Genomic DNA, 22250 nt, shown 5'->3' on the forward strand with positions numbered 1-22250 from the left:
TAATAAGTGACAGCATGGTGGCACAGGGTTCTATCTTGCTGCCCTGTTACCCATTGAAGCATTCATGTGATACCCACAATATGTGCCAAGTGAACTTCCTAACATTTTCAACTGGATTGCTTCTGAAGGTGCTGAATATGGAAGGGCACCTATGTGTTGCAGGAGGGAAACAGAAACCTTCCTCTATTACCTAAATAGGGACCACTGGGAGCACCTGCTGTGGATTCCTATGGGGGTTTCCAGTTCAAAATGGATGCCTACACCTGCCTTGCCAAGGTAGTGAGTGATTCCATAGATATTGCCCATTTTGAAAAGCTGTGCCAGAATTGCTACAGTAACCTGAAGATGTGCCATTAGGACCTTCTTAACCAATGGGAGCTTAGGGATAGTGAATAAGAGTGGTACAGCAAGTATTAATAACAGGTGTTTACTTGTAATTAAGCAGAAGTGCATGTTCAGCCATATGCAGGGTATGTGAATCATGGAATGTCTCTTTCTTTTTTGGTTTTTCAGTACCTGGAAAGAGAGAAAGAGAGAGAGAGAAGACAATAAACTGATTTCACAGAGGTGCCATACAAAACTGTCCAGATATAGGGTATGAATGCACCATTGATATATAGCAAGATATTTGTTGGAGACCTGCAACATTATTCAGTTTTGTACTGCTGCTACTTAGCATAACCACTGCCTATAGCTTTGATATGCTTTATGTATTACATACCTTGTCAATGCAGTTTGACATGTTTGGCTGTCCATCCTACCTCCAGGAGTCCCCATATGTGAAGTGGTTATGTTGGTTGGTCTGATTGTGGGTGTTACACAACCCTCCTAAGTATCATAGTCTTATTTTGAACCTTTTTGTTTGCCTTCATACAGTGTCATATCCATGCATTGCCCCTGTTGTTCAAATATAGCACCCAGGTTACTCTGCCCAGCCTTATTTTTCAACTGCCTATTCAAACTCCCCAATCAGTATCATTTTCTTATGACATGCTATGGTTATGGATCTGACATGCTAAAGTTTAACATTTAATGGTGGCTGCCTTATGTCATGGTACGTTGATTCCACCAGGTATCTGTAGTCCCCGTGTATTGATATTTGACATCTGTGGTTCTGTCTCCAGTACATGGTTACCTGGTTACAATTGTGACATGCAGAACACCACCTGGCAGGTTGTATCTGCCATCACCATAGTGGTACAAATTATTGATAACTGCTTTTGCTTTTGTGTTTCTCCTTCATTATCACTGTCCCCTTTTTATTTGTATTTGTCCTTTATTATTTTTGTTTCCTGTCAATTTACATTCATATCTTCTGCACTGCTGCAACAGCAGTATCTGTGGTACATCAACAGCTATCAGCTGGTATATCCCTGGCTGTCTCCAGGACAATCTATCAGCAGGTCATGCAGTAGGTGATGATTTGGAGGGTTCCCTGGTACCCTCTGATGGCAGTTGGTTGGTTGACCGGCAGCTGGACACCTGCATTGGCAGCCTGGAGCATGTCCTCATGTGACTGTCAGAGTCATTCAGCTACCTAGTCCAGACCAGTAGACTAGGAATGGTTCAGCCTAGATCACACATGGTCGGGAAGGTGACTGACCTTAGGTTGGGTGTGGCATTGTGCAATGTGGCTGTCAGCTGCACCCCATCCTATTCCCTTTCATGGAGTTTCCTTTCCTTGTGTGTCCATTACCTCAGTAGTTTGCAGCTCAATCCTTCCAAAAACCAATTGTCTTCCCTCCAGTCTGTGTCACTCTTTTCTGCTCTGTGTCAGCACTACCCCTCTTGGTCCCTGTCTTTCTTTTGTGTTTATTTGTCTCTTGCTAATATTTATATGTATTCTGTTACCTGCTCATGTTCTTTCCTTGCTATCTTCCCTGGTAATCTTCTTGGACATGTGAAAAATGGGAATCAACCCCCAAAAAATATACTCTTGCTTTTCCACCCCAGACCACTATTACTTTCTCCTTGCTCTAAAATGCATTCCTCTACTTTCTCTTCCTCTTTCTCACTGCTCCATGCACCCACTCTCTTCCTGTAAAACTGGATGGGTTTTGCTCACAGCTGTGCTTGTAGCAGTGTGTTGATGCTTGTTTGAATGTGTAATGCCCTGAGCATGCTACATGCATACTACTGAGCTATTTTGGCATGTGACCATCATTGTAGAGTACCATTCATTATGCAGCCTTTTGAGTTTTCATTAGCAAATTCCCTAATTAGTTTGACCCCCATAAGACAGCATTACTCTTACATCATTGCTGATCGCCTTTGGGGTGTATTGTACAGCTTCATCTGTGATAGTTTGCTTTTACATGTCAGCAAGAGTGATTGTCCTAAATTAATACTGTGGCCTGTGTAATGCAGTGTTGATATGCAGGAAAAAGCTGTTGTACTTCACTGAGAATGAATGAAGCACAGAGTTCAAAACAACGGTTTGCAGTTCTTGGACATGGGACATAGTATGTGAAAATAGTCATAGAGACATCTATACAGAGGCACAAAAGACAGCGTGTGAATCAGAAATGTTATTTTTCCTTGTGCTAAACTTAAAAGTATATATTCAATAGATAGCATAGAAATGCAGAATAGAAGGCCTACTAACATGAGTTGGGCACTGTTTATCATCATGTGTATAACTGAAATACCAAGCAACTTCTAACAGGCCACATAGAGGTAACATCCACTAATACATCATCAACAAAGTATCACTTTGCAGTAGTCAGTACTAACTACATGTGAGCAACTGGGTCAGTACAATACAGAACTCTTGACTACCAACTTTGTATCACTACATGGATATGCATACTGCCCAATAATGCTCAATATTGCTTAAAAACAAAAACTAATGACAGCTATGAACATCCTTGCTACTGCCACATTCTAGACCACTGTGGGGAATACCACTGGCATCACACAGTTTCAGTCAATGACATTCAACTAGATATTCTTCATATATATGTTTCCATATGCCAATAAATACATTCATATGCCTCATAAATATGTGTAGTGACTCATGTAATGAGCAGATTCACTGCATAGGATGGTAGGTATCTTCTGCAGCATGAGTTTCATTGGTTGCACCCATGTGACAGTCCAATCTTGCAGCACATGAATGGGTGAAGGCACTGTAATTTTTTTTTGTGTTTTCTGGTGAACCATAACCATTGTGACCAACCAGTGAATGCCTGCACCAAACATCTGGGCATTCCCCATGATACTTAACTGACAATGCACATCTGATGTCTTCCTGGTGGTGCTCTTCCATATGTTCCAGCTAAACTGTCCTCCATGGTCGCCTTTGCTTAGCTGAAGATGCACATCTGATGTCTTCACTGATGGCACTGTGCCATATGTTACAGGTAAACTATGTTCTGTGGTTGCAGTGTACTGCAATGCTTGCTTAAAATGAGGGTGGGTTCAACTACAGTACAAACTGGATTAATATTGATACAGCTCCAAGGAAAAGACAATATGCAGCACAATCTTTTCAAGATGTGACCCATTTGTGAGCCACACTGATAGAACAGCTGCACGCACAGAGCTTGTATGTTCAGAAGTACATATTAGGCTGTTGACCTCTGAGGCTTTTTAACTCAAGCCATGCATCCCAAATTTCTGACAATTTGAACTAGAAAACAATGTTGGGGATCCTTTCCTATATATATGTGGGGTTTTGCTATGGGGCTGTGGTAGCAACTACTGTCTTACAAGTATCATTTGTGACATGCGCAGTCTCTCCATTTTCCTAAAATCAGTGCCTAATGGCTGAGAAACAAATATGGCCACAGATATAGCCATGTTTGGGAGTTCATGCCATATTAGCTGAAAAGCAATAATCGATGAAAGCATCTGACTTAACTTGCCACATATGCAGTTCTGCTACCTAAACATGTCCATATAGGGTATGCATAGAGACTGCCAATGCAAATGTCATTGCCTAGTGTACCGTCACACTATTCTTCAGTATGGCCTTATGCTCTTACAATTTGTAGAGGTAAATATTCTATAGTCTGTGCATTTTTATCCTGTAGAGATCTGCGTGCACCACACACAGGCATAGTAGAATCAACAATGGCTATCAGTTGCAGATGCTATGTTTCCTTAGCTACATGTGTTGACCTATGCATTGTATTTCATGCCTGACCACATTTTCATAGGCACCTTCAGTATCCCATACATGTGTGGCATTGATGTCCTTAAGTGTTGTGTATATGTCATGCTTAAATGCAGCAGGCATTGCCAACAATTAAAAAAATGTGCTAAGAAAATTCACTAACCAGAATTCCAGATAACCATGAATCGAATTCATTCCATGCATGGGAATTCATGGGAGAATGCTAGTGCAGGCCATCTAATCCTAATACTCAATAAACAATCTCTTCTTATTTGCAGAAATCAAAATCCAGTAAACTGCCTCCTTGAAAAGTCATTTGGTATGGAAAAACTATCAAACACATAAATGCAAAAATGACAAAGAATAAATAAATAAATACAACAACAAGGAACAATACCAAATACCAGAAATACACATTCCCCAGTGTCTGTAAAAATGAAAAAAAGTAAAAGATAAAGAAACAGAAAAAAAAAAAAGAATCAGGATTTAGAGTTGTAACACAAATTAAAAAACATATTTTAGAACATTTACTGATCAAGAACAGGAAAAGACATCTAAAAAGATAAATAAATACCTGATGAAAGGGGAAGCATAAACCCTACAAACAGAAAATGAAGCAGTATATGAAGAAATAAGAAGTGACATAAATAAAACAAAAACAATCCCCGTAGCAGGAGAAGCAGCTCTAATCCTGGAGTCGAATAACACAGAGACAAAGACACATACATGTACATACTGACAAAGACTCTGCTAGTCATTGTTATATACCAACTTAGGAAACATTTCGAGGGGAGGAAGCAATACTGCTTACATGTAGCTGTTTTTCAGTTCTTGTGAGCTACTATCGAAATGATTACCCTAATTTTAGGATTTTAGGATACAACAATCACATTGCCATTTAAATCTATATATATATATATATATATATATATATATATATATATATGTGTGTATGGTTCACTTCATAATCTCGAATTACTGAATGTTCGAAATTTAGTAACCCGAGACTATGAAGTCAAACCATTCACAACACCAAAACCACAATCCCGAATCACACAATCACGAACATACATACACCATACAACACTTAACATACACACCATTCCACCCACAGCACACAAACCACACAACCCTACACTACATATAAGCAGGGGGGCAAGCCCCCCTGCACCCCTCACACCCCCTCTGCTTATATATACCAACTCCGAGGTTGCACATAGCATAAAAAAACAAAAAAACTCACACCACGCCAGCCTCCACTCGCTCGTACACAAGTACACATCACACATACACAAACCCCAACAAATCCAACACTCACACTTACACCTCCCTACCCTTACCCACACACACACAATGTACAAAAACACACACAAACACTGACTTACCTGTCATTTCAGGCACCATAACACTACACGCGATGTACCAGAAATGCATAAGCGTGGATTCGAGATATTCAAATTCACTCTTATGCACTTTCATCAGTCTGGTTTTCAGCTTCATGGTCTTGAGTTACTGAATTTCGAGCATTCAGTAACTTGAGATTATGAAGTGAAACCATATAGAGTAGTGGAAGCTAGGTTACGAAGGGATGTAATGATTAATGATCAGCAATATGGTTTCATGCCGGGAAAGAGCACTACAGATGCGATGTTTGCTCTGGGGGGTTTTTGGAGAAGTGCAGAGAAGGGCAGAAGGAGTTGCATTGTGTTTTTGTTGACTTAGAGAGAGCATATGACAGGGTGCCTACAGAGGAGTTGTGGTATTGTATGAGGAAGTCGGAAGTGTCGGAGAAGTATGTAAGAGTGGTACAGGATATGTACAAGGGTAGTGTAACAGCGGTGAGGTCTGCGGTGGGATTGACGGAAGCATTTAAGATGGAGGTGGGATTACATCAAGGATCAGTTCTGAGCCCTTTCTTATTTGCAATGGTGATGGACAGGTTGACAGACGAGATCAGACAGGAGTCCTCGTGGACTATAATGTTTGCAGATGACATTGTGATCTGTAGTGAGAGTAGGGAACAGATGGAGGAAACCCTGGAGAGATGGAGATATGCTCTAGAGGGAAGAGGAATGAAGGTCAGCAGGACTAAGACAGAATATATGTGTGTGAATGAGAGGGAAGATAGAGGAATGGTGAGGATGCAAGAAGTAGAGGTGGTGAAGGTGGATGAGTTTAAATACTTGGGATCAATAGTTCAGAGTAATGGTAAGTGTGGAAGAGAGGTGAAGAAGGGAGTACAGGCAGGATGGAGTGGGTGGAGAAGAGTGTCAGGAGTGATTTGTGACAGATGAGTACCAGTAAGAGTGAAAGGGAAGGTCTACAAGAGGGTAGTGAGACCAGCTATGTTATATGGATTGGAGACAGTGGCATTGACAAAAAGGCAGGAGTTAGAGCTGGATGTGGCAGAGTTAAAGATGTTAAGATTTGCACTGGGTGTGTCAAGGGTGGACAGGATTAGGAATAAGCATATTTATGGGTCAGCCCAGGTTGGAAGGTTTGGAGACAAAGCCAGCCAGAGAGACAAGATTACATTGGCTTGGACATGTGCTGAGGAGGGATGCTGAGTATATTGGGAAAAAGGTGCTAAGGATGAAGCTTCCAGGTAAAAGGCCTAAGATGAGGTTTATGGAAGTGGTGAGAGAGGACATGCAGGTGGTTGGTGTGACAGAGCAAGATGCAGAGGATGGGAAGAAATGGAAACAGATGATCTACTGTGGTGACCCCTAACGGGAACAGCCGAAAGAAGATGATGGTATATATGTATATGTACTGCATACCTCTCAACTGTCCAGAATTTCTCAGCATGTCCAGATTTTCCTTATATCTTTGTTACTCATATAATTTGTGGTTTTCTGGAAAATCATTCAGGATTATAGTCACTAAAATAATGACTGACATTTGAGTTTCCCACTTCACGTCCTTCAGAAAATGTATCCATCAATTATTAAAAATCTTTGTACCACCATTATTTTTGGTGTTCAGAATTTTTGTGCCAAGAGGTTGAAAAGTGAACATCTGTTTTTTACTATTTCTTGGTAATGGTATGGTTATTTCTGTGAATGTTTTTAAGGCTGTATTGCCTTGAAAACAGTATACAAGTTTTTGAGGTGATGTATAATTGATATGTTTGCCCCTTATTTGGTGATATACACCCCAGAATTCCAAAAAAAAAAGACACTTTAGGAGCCAGTCCAAAAAGATCACTATAGGAGCTAGTCCACAAAAATCACTTTAGGAGCCAGTCCAAAAAAATCACTTTAGGAGCCAGAATTCATTTAAGGTGTTGTGCAGTGTTAGCACCTGTCCATAAATGGGACTTTGCCAAAGCACATGTCAGTTTGACAGACTGGCTTCTTAAATGACTGCTCTGAAAATATCTTACCAAAATTCCTCATAGTTAAAAACATACACCCTACAATGCAAAAATTGGCCGATTAAACATTTTATATTAAAATGCACTATGTAAATATAGTTATCATACACATTAAACCCTCTTATTTACATTTCTTAAAGTAAATATATTAATACTATTCACTCTTTCAGCATATGTGGTAAGATGTATCGGATAAAGGGTAGATACAACTGTGTAGCCAAAGGAGTTGTATATGTAGGATTATGTCAATTTTTATATTTTTCTTTTCATTTTTTGTTGCACTATTTTTAACAATTTCTTTCATTTTTTTCTGTACATTTTAAGGTTTTAGTAAAAGAATATGTTTGCACATTTTAGACTACTGTGTTTGAATGGTGCTTTAAATAGCACTTTGGCACTTTAAGAAAAGTAAATGGGAGGATTTAATGACATCTTTTGAGCATATGACTGCTATCGCCCTTATTTAAAACTGCTGTTTGTTTTCAGTTTTATCTGTAGAAGTTCATTATTGTTACATGAACAAAAGCGCTTATCAGTTTATTTTTTGTGGATGATAAAAGTTTCCTCAAGGACCTTGCAGCTTCTCTATCTGGCAGCTAACGTAGTTTGTTGCACAAGTTATCCTTTGCATCAGTAGCAAAGAGTTTAAAGGAAGATGACAATCCTCTGGTGTTGTACATAGGTGGGGTGGTTGCCTATACAGCATTAAGATTCCATAGACAGAGAAATAATGAATGGGGAGGGGCCAGTGAGAGTGGTGAGTCATAAGATGACAACTTAAGGTCTCCACAACTTCGACTATCCTCTACTCCTCAACCCATCCTCCTGGTTTGTGCAGATTTTCCCCTTTCTGTGGCTGCCTTCAAACAGCAGAGAGAAGTATCAGTGATTGCAAGAGATAGAAATGGTGTTCATGGCTGAAAGAAAGGCCAGTACCAACTGCTATTGTTCTCTTTAGTAAACAGGAAGATTTGGGAACTACATTAACAGACTTCATTGCTTCATGAGTCATGTTACAGAGTTGCTAATCAAATTATGTCAATCAAAAAATAATCCCCAGGAAAGCTGCTGAGAAAAGGAAGCAAAAACAACAAGGAACCAGGTGTCTGCAGAGGGCTTAGAATAAAGACAATTTTACGGAGTTTAATTTAGGTGGAGAAACAGCTCTAGACTATTTAAATTCAGGTAATTTTGATCACATAAAGGATAAATTTGGTCATACATATGACCATGGTGATGTTTTTCTAAAATCATTGAGGCAGGAAGGGGCAGAGTGATAGAAGGAAAAAGTTGGGAGACATAATCACCAATAAAAGTTATGAACAGTGGATCCTAGTGGCCCAGGCAAAGACATTTAGTAAATGGCACCAAGGAACCTGTAAACTTCATTTCCCAGTGTTCCCCACTTGAGACATTAGAAATGAGAGAAAGAGAGGAGAGAAGAGTCATAACCTTATAGCTCAGGTCATCTAGATGGATAAGGTGCTGGAAGGGAAACAAAAGCAACTGGGAACTGCCAACATTTGTCATACCATCAGCAATGAGAGAAAAGATTTGAAACCAAGATTATATTGATATATATGGGCTCCTAGATCAGAATGGAGGTCTAATGGATTTTAGAGGAGGATGCACCAGGACTGAAATATTTTGTATCAGTCATTACAGCAGTAAGAAACAAAAGCATGCAAGCTTAGGGTAAGAAAATGGTGAAAACTGATTCTTGAGCTTTATTTACCTCATGGTCATCACATAGGAAAGAAGCCAGAGCAGGCTATGTTCATGTTATTGCAGTTTGTTTTAATTATCAGGGAAGTCCAGAAGAAAAGGAGTGGACTAGCCAAGCTATGATATGATCAGACATTCTATAAAGAGATGGACACAGAAAATTGTTGTGGTGGATGTTCATCACCCTAAAATATGGCTAGGAATTACGATGGAGAACTAACCATGTTGACAGATAAATACATCTCTGACTGGAAGACTTGCTGGGCATTTAACACCAAGTACAGGTCAGTTTCATGTTATTTTGCCCAAATCTGCATAATGTGGGGGTGAACATTTGGGGATTGTTTGCTTCAAAAGAAATATGGGGTAATCTCACAGTAACAGTTAGAAGAACAGCGGATTAAGGAGGCAAGACATTTTCAGCAGCATGGCAAGGAGTAAAGTGGGTGGTGCTTTTAAGGGGAAAGTGGGTTGTCAGAATCAGGAGTTAGACATTCTGAGGAGATGAATGCACCTTTCAGTTGGTAATGTATGCAGAAGCCTTAGATGAGTTATCATACCCCCTCAAGAAAGGTTACTCAGTGTTTCATGTAGGTTTTTCAAGATGTTTTTTTTTTCTATACAGATGGATCTGACTACAACAGGTGGTGATACATGGAAGCACTTAAACTCTGTTTTAGCGAAGGAAGCTATAGCCATAGGAAATTTAAGAAATTACCCAAAGTCTTGGTACCAAAGAAATAGCAGGGGAATTACCATATCATTCATCACTTATGCTGTCCAAAACAGGCATCAGAAAATGGCAGAGTAAGCAAGAAAGACTTAATGGTAGAATACTGTTTACTAGTTAATGCAGTCTGGCTTATGTAGACTGCTTCATAACCATGGTTACCTAAGAGAGACATTGAGGCAGTTTTGCATTTGTAACTGTTTCTTCATCAAGAATAGTAGTTAATGCATATAAATGACACAGTAAAGCTACGAACGTGGGATAAGCAGTGCTGAGTACCACTTTTGAAGCATTTAGTACAATGTTCACTCTATATATGAGACAGCTGATTCATAAAGAAGATCAATACAGTATCTGGATGACTTCTTTGGAGCAGGAGATTGTAAGGATGCAGGAATGCAGTGCGTCTTTGGAACAGCCCTGTCATAACATGGCATGGAGTGGCTGTGGCAGTAGGTACTTTGGACAGAGCAACCAAGAAAGGTTGTTCAGCAACAGACTCGGGACCTTGGCTGAGAAGCCAAGTATGGTAGCCATGAAGAAGAAAACATCCACTGGTGAGGGGTAGGGAAACCCATGTCATTACTATGTTGTTGAATTTTCCTGTAGAGTTGTTGCAGTAGGCCACATGTTTACTAGAGCACTAGCTAAAGTGTTAAAAGGGCAGTGTCAGAAACATCACAGTGTAAGAATCCTGAAGAAGTAGATGGGGAACATCTACACATTTGGCAGCCAGTTTTAGAGGATTTTAACTGGGTAGCCTTTGATAACAGGACTGGATGAGAACAATGACCTAGCTTTACATGGGCAGAGTAGGGTTGACAGGTATAGAAGTGCATCTTGGGAGCAAATGGTTTTCTTGTCCTTGGCTGACACAATATGAAGAATCAAACATTCAGTAAGAAATCATGTTTTTAGAATTGATACACATTTGGCTAGCTGCAAAGTCTTTGGGGACAAAGAAAACCAAAAGAAAAAGAGTATTCTATTTGAACAATTATGTACAAATGCCAGTCTGAGAGAAGTATCAAAGTCAGACAGGTTACAAAGTGTGCCAAGACAGATGGTATTGCAGAGCCTTAATCTAAAGTGGCTCAAACTTATTCGTAAGCAGCGTAGTAAACCTCTCCACTATTCATATTTGGGGACCCCGTAATTCATATGATCAAAGAAACTATGTGACTTAGTTAATTAGTTAGTTATTATTTTGCTCCAGGGTGCAGCCTAGCAGCTCCACTTCCTAGACGTTAACCTATTCTTCCATCTGATGAGGGGTAAAAGATGGATTCACAGGATGCCTGTGGCCTATTCATGCTCTGGCAATGGCAAAGCCTTAACAGGTTATTCATTACCTTCAATGGCTAGAGTCAGAACTGTGTGTAACAGACTAGAATGCCATTGTCAGATGAGTCTGCTTCCAGTCTTGACTTAAACCCTGTTTTGGGGTGGCTGGGCAGATGGGTACAGTACTGTCTAGGAACACATTTCTGCATGTTGAGCCTCCTGGCTTATGTTCAGTGCATAGCCACCACAGCCTAATCCTAGAAGAATCCTGCAGTACCCAAGTTTGTTTTCTAGGGAGCAGCAGACTAGTTGGTCTACCAATTAGTATCAGCCAGGCACTCTCACCTCACTTAATGTAGCCCTTCTAGTAATCCAAGCCACTAACTGAATTCTGGTCATCTGGGGTGGGATCAGACTTTAGAATTCTGAGGCACAGTGATGTAAAGGAGAGGGACCCTGTGTAATACAAGTCATATGGAGCACATTTCCTCAGTGTAGGCTTAAATGTGTTTAACCTAAACATTTAGATATTACTCTAGAACATACAATATACTAATTTAAAAAAGGGATTTTTTGAAGACTAGCAGTTAGTAGGGTAGGTAAGTTTACAAAAAGGAAAATAGGAAACGGGGAAGAGAAAGAAAATGTAATGAGAGTGTATGGGTAAGGGAAAGACAGTTATAGTAAAAAAAAGAGGGACAGGCCAGAATTCTTTAGAAATGTGGAATATAATTTGGTGGGCAAAAGGAATGAGAGTTCTGCAGAGGAAGAAGCTCCCCATACACAAGTCAACAGGATACATTTCTAGGGCCTGTCCATTTGAATAGGATAACTGAATTCACACGAGTGGCAGTTTGGTATAGAAGTATAGTTGCCTGTTGCTCAACATAGATATCAAAATATTTGTTAAGTTGTAGGGATAACCTACTCTTCTTTGGAGGGCTTCATGCTTCCCAGAGTTGGATAAATTGGAGTGATGACATTTGCTAGGGCAGCACTTCAGTGAAGGCTTTAATGTCCTTCTATGGAAATTGCTAAACTGGAAGTAAATTTGATGAATAATGATGTAATAGAGGAGATCTGTGGGAGTGCGTTTTTGGCCTCCCACTGCATCTTTTTGCTTGCTTCTTGATTCCTACTTCTCTGCTTCCTGCCATAAATAAAATACAGACCCTTTTAATAAATCATGCTACTCATCAGTTTATCCTCTATTCTTCTCCCTCTGCTGAGGTATCTCTCATCTTACCATGACTCAATGATAACTCTCAGTATTTCTCCAACTCTGTCACAACTACCTATCTATGTCTCCTCTTAAAAATCTCCAACTACCTATCCATATCAAATCCTAAACTCTCCACACTTCACACCAAACCTATTTAGAGATGTTTAATGATACCCCTCACCTTTACCTCCAATATAGACTTCCCTTTCAACTGAAATCTGAACAGAATTAAGTTGAAAAATACTCTCCATAAACAAGAATCAGTAATACCCCAATATACTAAAATCACCCTAGGAGGAGAAATTCACCCTAATCCTGGCCTCACCTGTCACAGCCAACATCAAAACAGTTCTCTTCCACACACAACTTTAACCTCACAATGGTCAACTCCCGCCCTGGAAATCTAACCTTTGCTGCCATAAATATTAGAAGCATAAGAAATAAAACTGCTGATCTATATGCTTGGGTTACCCAACACAAGCTTGAGATTCTCACTATAACAAAAGCTTGGACTAAACTCAGCATAAACAGCCTATTTCAAAGTGTCAGAAATCCCTCTCTTGGGTAAGAAATCTCTTATGCAAGCTGTGATTCCAAGAGAACATTCAAAAGTCTTTCTTGACTCCTCAAAGAATTGTGTTTCTAAGATGTTTACTAGGCACCATGTTTGAAGAGCGTTTCTTTCACAGGAAAAACAGATCTAGATCCAGATCTATTTCTAGTTTTTTCCACTCAGGTTTCAGTCACTGCAAAAGAATACCTCAGGATTTTGGGTCTCATGGTGTCTATGATTCTCAAGATACCCATGGCAAGATTCCACATGAAAAGGATACAGTGATATCTGAAGTCTCAGCACCAACAACCATTCCCTTTTCAAATCCCAGTGGTTTGTCAGAAGAGAAAACATGCTGGAGAAAATAGATATCCTTAAAGCCATACCCCTTTTTAGGCTCACCATGTTAGCCTGGGATATAGTTTCACAGGACAGTCTCCCTCCGCAAGCATCCTACATTCTGTTGGAGCAAAGATATGTGGCAGACTAGCTAAGCAGTGCAAGGGCAGATCTTCACAACATGAAACTAGATAAGGGTATCTTCAAAGATTTGATCCATCTGTAGGGAGTTCCTAAATTAGACTTCTTTGCCTCCTCTCTGATCAATAAGCATGCAAGATTCTGCTCCAAGACACCATGCAAGAAGGCCCGAAAGACAGATGCCTTTTCTTTGGACAATAATGTTCCTGTATGCTGTTCTACCCTTTCCACTAATAGCTGAAGATTCAGGAGGAATTCTGTAAAATGATTGCGGTGACACCCTTCTGGCCTGGACAACAGTGGTTCTACCTTCTTTGGGAAATGGCCAAGGGCAATTACCACAAGCCTCCTCAAAGAATGGATCTAGTCTCACTAAAACAGGGCTGTGTGATACACTCAGATATCCATCATCTTCAATTGACTGCCTGGATGATAGGGTTGTAATTCATTTTAGGCACCTGTTTACTAAGGATGTAAAACAGGTGCTAATGCAGCAAGAAAGTCTGCTACTAGAAAATCATATTTGCAAATAGAAAAGATCAACAACATCACCAGCACTGATTCAGGGCTAGCTGTTTTCTTATTTTAGAATATTTGTGTGAGTTATTATCCTACAGCCTTTTTACTTGACTGTCAAGGTTCATTTATCAGCCATTTCAGTTTGTCTGCCCATGGATCCTCCTCTTTCAAAGCAGTCTCATTATATCAAAATGTTTTGACAGGGGGTTTGCAATAAGAGGCCTCCAAGGAAACTGATGGTCACTCCTTGGGATCTTAATTTTGTGTTACAGATAACACTTGCTCCATTTGAACGAGCTAACCTAGATGTCTTGAGGTTCTTAACATGGAAAACAGTTTTCGTGACTGCTCTGACCTCTACAAGAAAAGTATCTGAGTTACAAGCTCTTATGGTGAGTCAACCCTACCTCAAGTTCCACAATGGCAGGGTTTCTCTGAGAACTAATACTTTTATGCCTAAAGTGATATCCGAATCTACGTTCAAACTATCCATCTCCCTGTTTTCTCTCCTGAATCTAAAAAATGAGAAAGAATGGATATGCCATACCTTGGATGTCCACAGACAGCTCAGGTACTTTCTTGCCAGAACTAAATCTTTCAGATCTTTAGACCAATTGTTCATTTCTTGTGAAGGTAAGAAGGGACAACCTGTATCAAAACAGACTATTTCAAAATGGCTGACTAAGGCTATTACTTTTTTAAACTCACCACAACAAAATTATTCCAGGCAAGGTTAGTCTTCCAGGGCCTTGGATTCATCAATGGCTTTTTGTAAAGGGTTAGATTCTAGAATTATTCTAGAAGCAGCAATTTGTTCCTCTGTACATTCTTTTACAAAGCACTATAAGCTTTTTCTTTCTCAAGGTCTAGATCGGGCTTTGCTGGGACAATTCTCCAGGGGCTCCTGGACTCATGTCCTTCCCCCGCCCAAATGTTGTAAGCTGGTAAGCCAGGGTATTATACTCATATAGCTAAAGCTATTGCAGTAGTGATCAGTATGATGAATACAGTATAACTGTGTGAGGAAATGTACCATAACAATAGATGTTTGAATGATCACTGTTGCCGTAGCCACTCTCTTCCTCCATCTCCCTTGCTTTTTGGTATGTTGTTTATGTTCTTCCTAGTATTGTCCTTTCAGGGCTCAGCCTCCCTCTCTCTGTTGGCAGAAAAGCTCTGAAGGGCTTGGTGCCCAAACATTTCTTTTATTCAGCTCCTCTCAAGTTGCCTGACAGTTTGGATGTGTGGAAGATACACCGAAGTTTGGAAGCTGGCTGGCTGTTTTATTTTTCACAGGATATAAACCAAAAGCTAAGGCTACTGCAGCGGCAGCAGTGAAAATTCAAACCTCTACTGTTATGGCAAGTTTACTTACACAATTATCCTTTCTTTCTTGATTAGTACAAAGTCATTCTTATGAATCCAGTGTAGGTTCCTATTGCTTTCTGAGGAGCGTTATATACATTGCAGTCTGTAAGTAAATTAATGCTGCTTTGTTTTTGATGTATCAGATATTTTATTCTTTAGCATGTCTATCATGGTATTTAAGTTTAAAACCCCTTCAGTCAGAAGATTTTTTATATATTTATTTGCCATTTGTTAATCAGGTAGGTGAAATGTTCTGAGAACTTTTTTCAATCACAACCTGGGCCAGAAACGCCTGATAATACAACTGAACAAACAATAGAATGTAGAAGTATTTACACAGAAATTTACATTGGCATTGCTTGAAATATAGTTGGAGATATAGCTCTGTACTGAGTTATCATTTAGAAACAGATAGTTTTGAATTTTCAGGTAGTGCTGAGTTATCATTTAGGAAAAGATAGTTTTGAATTTTCTGGTAAAATGAGTTAGCATTTAGGAACAGATAGTTTTGAATTTTAGGGTAGGTACAGTTCATTAGTGAAAGAGCAAATTAACTTACAGTTGAATTCCAAAGAAGCATTTCAATGAATATAATAGCTAAATTAGAATTAAGCTTGAAGATGGAATAAATTATTGTTATTCACCTTATAGCTACTTTCCAGCCTACACTTACATGTACACTGTTTTATCAGATATACATTATATATATATATATATATATATATATATATATATATATATATATATATTTAGAGAGAGAGAGAGAGGGAGAGAGAGTTTGAAGCTAGTATGTTTGTTGACTCCTTATTTCTTCTGTGAGTTTGATCCATCTGGAAGGTGTATTTTTAAATAACCCTTTTTCAGTAGTGGCTACTTTATACAAGGGACTGGCATCTGTATTTCTAAGAGTATACATACAATTGCTATTAAAGAGTATACATACAATTGCTATTAAGAAACTTGTGAGTAAGGGTGTTAAACAGTAGCTCATTTCTTGGTGAAACATAAGCCAGCTACCATTCTTTATTTGTAGGGCAGTGGTGTTCTCTATTGCTAGCTAGATTGATGTGAGGGGTAGTATTTTATTCTCAGTGGTTTGTAATGTGGTATTAGCTACTAAATTTGCAGCAATAAAGGACAGTTCTTATTTGATCCTAGGAATGAATACAATGATGGCTATGGAGTGCCTGGCTTTTGGTGTGAGATTGGATATTGAATGGGCCACCTTAAGTTGTGCTAATACATTGTTAATTTGGTTCTCTATGTGAAGACTAAAAATGAGAGAAGAATCTAACATAATTCCTAAGTATCTTTGAGAGGTAGTTGTATGCAAAATGTTAAATGAGTATCAGTGATAACAGGGATATAGCTACGCTTACACTTTTGAACTGTGCCAAACAGCATGGCATTAGTTTTACTGGTATTTACAGCAAGTTTGATGTTAACTAGCCAGTTCTAAAGTACTTCAAAATGAAAGTGCACCTTTCTAGAGATTTAATGAATTGATTTTCTATGCGTAGTGAGCACTACTTCATCTGCATACATTATGCAGTCTAGTGTTAAGAGGTCCTCCTTCCTTAGCAGGTACTAAACTGCATGAAAATTCCTCTCATTTCCCCTTGTCTTACCAATTATTTCCATTTCTTATGGTCCTTTAGTATTTATTTTTATTTATTTATTTAATATCGGTTTACTGGGAATATTATTTCTTTTTATTTATCATTTGTTTACTGCGAAAGTCCAACTTTGAACAAAGCCAATTTTCAGCAGAGGCCCAGGGAGAAATGCTCCAGATGCATGTCTTTGTAATGTGAGAGGAAACCAGAGTACCTGGAGAAAACCCACATGAATGCAAGGAGGCCATGCAGACTTCACACAGAAAGCACTTCAGCAGAGAATCAAACTGGAGAACCTGTTGCTGTAAGGCGACAATGCTACTGCTGCACCACTGGACCATCTACATTCAGTTGGTGCCTTAGTCATGTCTACTTCTGGTTTGATTTCTATTTCCTCTCACTTCAGATATGGTTCTGCAAATCTACAGAAGGCTATCATCTTGACTTATTCTGTTCATGTTGTAGACAGTTGGCAGCATTGATGAGAATGAGAAGGAGGATAAGCAGATTATTAGAGTATGTTTTTTGTCCTTTATCTTATCTCACTTTCTCTGTTCTGTTTTTCAGGTGGCCTATAGTTTCAGATGGTATAATCTAAAAGAAATCGACAATTACACGTGAACTTAGCCAACAAATTACTAAATTAAAAAAACTGTTGTTGAGCCCTATGCTTTCCAGTGAAGAGACAGATAGCCACCAGAAATATTCAGAAAAGTTCCGTTGCTTTACAAGTTCACATATCATTTCATCACTTCAGTGATTCCATATTATCCTTCCTAATTTTCAAATCATGGAAAAATCCCATACAAAACTATGTGTACCTCTTTCTGTGCAAAAATGAACTCAATTACAACGTATATGTATAAATATGCTTGTGTGTGTGTGTGTGTGTGTGTGTGTGTGTGTGTGTGTGTGTGTGTGTGTGACAGATACACACACACACACACACACACACACACACACACACACACACACACACACACACACACACACACACACACACACACACACACACACACACACACCACACATTGTATTAGTAAGCCTGTCAGTGTTGTATATTTCAACCAACAGCTGTCATACAGACCTCTACACTCCCATTTGTATTAGAAGAAGATATGCCAGTGGGAGATACTCTGGAACATTCTGTAGGAAACAAAAGTCTAGTAAAAATGCACAGCCAGGAAAGAGCACAAAACAGAGAGCAAGGAGGATGCTCTCAGTTTAGAAGGAATTGCTCTAAGGGAAGACTATGACATGGCTAGCCATCTGGTGTGTAAACCTTGGCTCTAGCGGATTGTCACTGTTGAAGTGACACCCCAGCCCTATATGCAATGTGGGAAAAAAGGGGTTATGGATGGATCTAAGGGAAAGCTTACTACATTTAATACAAATGGAAATACATAATGAGCTAGATGAAAAGTAGATAATAGAAAGTGAAAAAGACACAAAATGTTAAAAGACTGGTAGCAGAATGAAGAATGGATGTTCTGGGGGTAAAAATAAAGTAAAAGTTCAAACTACAGAGTGGGGTCATGTTCAGTGAGGGTTGGGATTGAGCTTATATCACAAGACAGCTGGACACCAACTCTTGTTAGCCCATTCACCACACTCCTTGAAGACACAATCAGGCACACTAAAATAAAATTTGTTGTTAGAGCATGCAAAGCCAGCATCCATTGCCTTTCATGCTGCATTCAGTGTTTGGACTATGAGTTTCTCTACAGGGAGGACAAACCTGATGGAGGTATATACTGGAACATTGTCAATACTGTGTGAATAGCCAAAAAAGATGGCTCAATGCTGGGATCCATGTTCTGGAGATCTGAAGTCATCATGTATTTCCATTTGGCTGAGTGCCGCATATCAATCAATACAATCATAAATCAAGTTATTCCTGAATGAACATGTCACAGATACACATACTATATCTTTACTACACACACACACACACACACATATATATATATATATATATATATGTATATAGGAATGTAAATATATATATATATATATATATATATATATATAGGAATGTAAATATATATATATATATATATATATATATATATAGCTACACATATATGGGTTTACTTTTCATCACCGAAATTACACTAGACCAAAAATCAAAAAGCTGACACTAATATAGCGAAAGTGCAGTTCAACGAAAACTACAATCATGAACCACACTTCAACAAACATTGGTTGGCAGGTCTGAGAGCCTTTAGAATAACTCTTGCTGTGTTTTTTTTCTTATCATCTAAAGTTGTAACGAGAGATGAACCTATACAGCAGCTATAGCTTGTTGATATAGATCACAGTACAGTGAGGATAAAGAAATTTACCCTTTTCCCCACTGTAATGTGACCGCAGAGTAGTATATATAATTAGCGGGTGAGCGGGGGGGGGGTGGAGGGGGACTTGCCCCTCTGCAAAAATGTGTTTGCAGTCTATATTTGTGTTTTTGCACTTCAGTTAAGTGAAGTTGAACTGCACTTTCATTTTATTGGTGCCAGCTTTTTGATGCTCGGTAAAGTGCAATTTTGGTGAAGAAAAGTAGACCCATATACATATATATGGATCTACTTCATAAACTCAAATTTGTACAATGTTGACGTTTATAACACTGATATCAAATCATTGTAACGTCATATATGCGAAACTGCATAATAGTGAATCTTGTAAACTTGAAAAACTGTTTACACATGTCAGACAGTATTCTTATGAATACAGATCATGCTGCATACATAAGAACAGATTCTAAAATTAAACTAATAAAGGAAAACAAAAATATAGCATTATCAGTGGTTTTGCAAGGGGGCACACCCCATGCACCCACCATGTAGGGGGCTGCACCTCCCACAACCCTTGCTAATTAAATATACCAACTCCAAGATCTTACCACAGTGGGGAAAAGGGCAAATTTCCCGATCCTCACTGTACCATAATCTGTATTCCATTTGTTTTCTTTGTTCACTTTACTTGTATAATCTATTCTTATGAATACAGCATGATCAGAATTCATAAGACTGCTGTCTGACATGTGCAAATGTTTTTCGAGTTTACAAGATTCCCTATTATGCAGTTTTGCTTATATGAGGTTATGATGATTTTGTCTCAGTGTTATAAACTTCAGTGCTGTGTGAGGCAATACAAATCCTAACTTTTATATATAAATAAAATAATTATTTATTCTCCACTAACCATTATCTGTGACCATTAATCAATACAATTGAATACTTCCTTGCTAATAACCGTATATCCTTTTGATCTTAATTTACCATTTACCTCCTAATTTTACCTCACTGTATGATGATTGTACATCCTTGCAACTTCCCAAACGTTCTTCCTGTAGCTCAACATTTCATAAATATCAAGGACAGTCTACCTGAGGAGGCTTAGGCCTGTTTTATGGCAGGTTTTAGCAAGTCTGAAAATGCTGTTCAAAACAAGTACATAAATAGTTTAGTGATGGACTGTGAATTTGAGAATCTGGCCACAGATGGCTGTATAGACATTATAATCAATGGGGAAATTGGTGAACACTGATGGACAAATTATGGCAAATGTAACAAGAGGTGTTTTGCTGCCTTATTGAGTAAAGTAATGTTTTATGTAATTAATAAGTGTCTGTTCAGCATGGGAAGATTCTAATGTTGACTGCTTCACTCAAAGAGATTTTAATTTTTTTTTCTTCTTTTGATTGAGGGGACAACAAAAGAGACTTTGGAGAATATCGACAATAGAAAGAATGGGGCAGAGAGCTCTACAAGTCTTTTTTTTTTCTATTTAGGGATGGTCTGCGGTGGTGGTGCTCTGGTAGTGTTGTTGCCTCACAGTAAGATGCTGTCCGGTTTGATTCTCAGCTAGAGTGTCTTCTGTGTGAAGACATGCGTGAATGGGCATACCTTCAGTGAAGGTTGTGTGTCAGGGTTGGCAACTCGGCACGTAAAAATCTACTGTCAATCATTAGCGGACTGGAGTTCTGCTGTGCCGACCCCTAACTGGGAAAAGCCGAAAGACACAAACAAAATGTTTTATTGTCTGACTGTTGCATAGATACTGTTGAAAGTTAAAAATCCTAACTAGTATAAGAGTAGTAGTGCATTATGATGTTTTAACTGTTTACCTTCTTATGTGCATTCTGCACACGGGCGAACGACAGATGTTCGAAAGGACGTTTGCAAAGTTCCCAAATGTCCAACGAAAAATGCTTAGAATGTGCAATGAGCAAATGCACAGTGACATTCGCTCATTGCAGATTAGGCATTTTGGGTGCAGATTGCAGTATAGTGAGGATCGGAAAATAGACCTTTTCCCCACTGTAGTGCAATCTCGGAGTTAGTATATTAAAGTAGGGGGGTGTGGGGGTGCACCCCCCCACATGGTGGGTGAAGGGTGGCTTGCTCCCCTGCGTTACACTTTGTATTTGACTTTTTTTTTGAAAATCAGTGAATCTGCTTTTCGATTTTCTGATTTTTGAACATCGGAGACTGTCATGGTTTTGTGTTTCTTGCTTTGGATTCGTTCATATGAGAAATCGCATGTGTGATTTTCAGTTATGTAAAGGTAAACTGTTTCAACCTACTGTTTTAATTTTCAGGAAAATTTCATTTGAGGCACTAGACTAATATAATGATCAAATCTATGAATACAATACCTTACTATGTATGTCACTTGGGACACCTGATACTAATAATAGTTTTCGGGAGAAGGGGGGGGTAGAGATTGACAATCAAGTCTAGAGATAAAATGGGTCTGCTCTGATTCACTGAAAACTCATTTCACTGAATTTCAATTCACCTTCAAAAAATTGCTGAAAGCTCAAATCACTGAAAACTAATTTCAGTGAATCACATTTCACTGAATGTAAGTACTGTTAGGTAAATAAAATGTACATGCCCTTTTCCCCGCTGTAGTGCGGTCCTGGAGTTAGTATATATAGTTAGGTGGTGGAGGGCACAGTCCCCCACATTGGGGGTGTGGGAGGCATAGCCCCCACCTGCTTAGCGTTTATATTTATGAATCTCATTTCACTAAAATCTAACAATATAAAAGCAAAAAGTAGGTGGGGTGCTACGCCCCCACACCACCCAATGTGGGGGGCTGTGCCACCCACACCCCCTTAACTATATATACCAACTCCAGGATTGCACTACAGTGGGGAAATGGGCATATACATTTTATTTGCCCACCAGTACTTACATTCAATGAAATAAGTTTTCAGTGATTTGATCTTTCAGTAATTTGTTGCAAGTGT

This window comes from Protopterus annectens, chromosome 6.part0 (genome assembly GCF_019279795.1).
Source record: "Protopterus annectens isolate FY-2018-M chromosome 6.part0, PAN1.0, whole genome shotgun sequence".
In the NCBI taxonomy this organism is placed as follows: Eukaryota; Metazoa; Chordata; order Ceratodontiformes; family Protopteridae; genus Protopterus; species Protopterus annectens.